The following is a 2383-nucleotide window of genomic DNA, read 5'->3' on the forward strand; positions in this document are numbered from 1 at the left end:
TCAGTTTCTTCCTTCTCTGGAAATTAACAGGGAAGTTTTGCAAAATAAATGATGTCATTAATGTCACTGCAAAATGTCAATGGAGACCACAAACAGTCAAGTTTGCTGTGAGTGTTGGGTGACATGTAAATGGGAATGTTATGCAAAATAAATATTTAGACAAATAGGTTCTAGCTCCTCAGAGCAGCACAAGTGAATAGTCCAGAAAATGAAATAAAATTTCTCCCCTTCTGTCCAGTTGCAATGTGGTAATTGGCAACACAGCCCAACAAAATGGATGAAACCTAAAGGTCATAGTGACCTTTTGTGTTAAAATACATATTTAAACTGTTTCTCATCATGCAAAAGGACCAGATATTCTTAGGGAAAAAATTCACATTCTGGGCTGGGATTCCGAGCAGAAGCTGTGAACTGCTGCCAAAGGACATAATTACATTCACTCCTACCTTAGAGAAGGAACCTTGCTGTTTTGAAGACAAATAGAATAAATAATAAAAAAAAAAAAGCCCTAAGCTACCCATAAAATGAAGAAATGAGGCATAATAAGCTCGGTTACTACAGCAGCTTGTGATTTCATCAATTTCATAAACCTCAGAATAAAGGTCAAAAATCTCAAACAGCCCATTGTAGCCCAGCTGATCCATGAGTGTTTATCCCTGATTGACACAATGATAAAAGTGATGCTCATTAGAGGCTTTTGCCTCATTGGCAAGGATTTGCTGCTTGTGGTCTAACCCTGCTGTGTCCTTCAGCTGCTCCTGCAGCAGCACCACGCTGAGTCCCACAGCTGCAGCCTGGGCTGGCCCTGGTGCCAGCCAGCCTCAGTGCAAGGGGCTGTGCCTGTGCAGCCAAAGGCAGGGGTGTGAGACATCACTCCTGCAGAATCTCAGCCTAGCCTTGCTTGGTTTTCTTAAAAAACAAGAACAAAAAAGAAAAATCGCCAAAAAAAAGCGAAAACAAACAAAAACCAACAAAGAAGATCCAACAAAGGGTAAATGAGAAGATCACCAGCAAAATTACAAAATAACTTTTTTACGTCACAGAATATCCTGGTTGACAAATTAGCTGCACTATGTGGTGGTTTCAGATCAATTCTGGTCTGTTGCTGAGCTTGTTGAAAGGGTGTAATTAGTGTTATCTCATCCACTGTGAGCACTGGTGTGTTGTTGAACAGGGTACATTTTGTTCTGGTTTCCCAAGAAAACACACCCAAAAATGCACAACTCACTTTGCCTCTAGGTGCAACAGGACTTAACTCGTATGATAAAAAGGGCACACGAATTTCAGAAATGTTCTCTACAGGATACCAAACCCAACTGTGCCACTTAATGGGGAATTTAATGTTCTGTACAGTGAAAGCTTGCTGTGTGCAGTCCCTGTGTAACAAGGTTAAATGGCTTTAAGTAACTGTGCTTACAGTGTTTCAATGAGACCCAAGTATATTAGAAAATCAAGCATCATATTCTTCAAATAATATGGCTAAAATGCTGGTAAATTCACAGTTACCATTCTCTAGGTATTAGGCAAAAATCCCCTATTTACACTGGATAATATGTACACATTTGGTTTGTGGAATTCTCCAATATCATATCAGTTTCTCCTCTGTGAAAGCTGTAAGGAAAAAATCCTCTCAATCATTATAGAAATATATATTCCCAGCCACTAATACATTTAAATATTTGGTATCTGGATGTAAAGAACAAAGTGTTCCTAAGTTGGTCATGACTCCTGATAAATCTGAAGTACTGGGATTTGTTTTTAGTGTCACTCTTAAAGTCCTCTTAAGGGTGCAGAAATTAGAAATCCTAAATTTTAATATGTTGATCACTTCAATGGGTGTATGTACGTTTGCAAGTAGGTGTAAATACATATATATATATATATTAAATTATAATTATTTAGATATTTCTCTTTCACAGCAAGGAGGTGTCTAGTGATTCCCTGTGCCCAAGTGAAGACAGTAAAGGGCTTTGAAGCTCTGAGTCTTCTGAGACAGCCGAGCACCCACCCTCACATCCTCGAGAACCCAGGACTCTCACTCTTGCAGGTGGGTGGAGTGGTAATCCCAAAATCAGGACAGCTGGGGCCCGTGGCCACATCTGCAACCCTCAGCCCTGTTGCTGGAGCTCACCTAGAGCAGGCTGGTTACCTGCCCTGCCCGGATGCTCCGTGTGTCTGAGCACAGCTGACGTGGATGGCCAGGCAGGAGGGTCGGGTCTGTCCTCCCATGTCACACCCACGCGGGCACGGAGCTGCTGCCTGCCTCTGGTGTCCTTGCAGGGGATGGACAGGGACAGGGGGGGCTCCCAGCATCGGCAGGGTGGAACCCAAGCTCTGCCAGGGGTGTGTGGGGGCTGCATGCACCAGTGGTGGCTGTAATAAG

The sequence above is a fragment of the Pyrgilauda ruficollis genome, unplaced genomic scaffold, assembly GCF_017590135.1.
Source record: "Pyrgilauda ruficollis isolate IOZ18807 unplaced genomic scaffold, ASM1759013v1 scaffold23, whole genome shotgun sequence".
Taxonomy (NCBI): domain Eukaryota; kingdom Metazoa; phylum Chordata; class Aves; order Passeriformes; family Passeridae; genus Pyrgilauda; species Pyrgilauda ruficollis.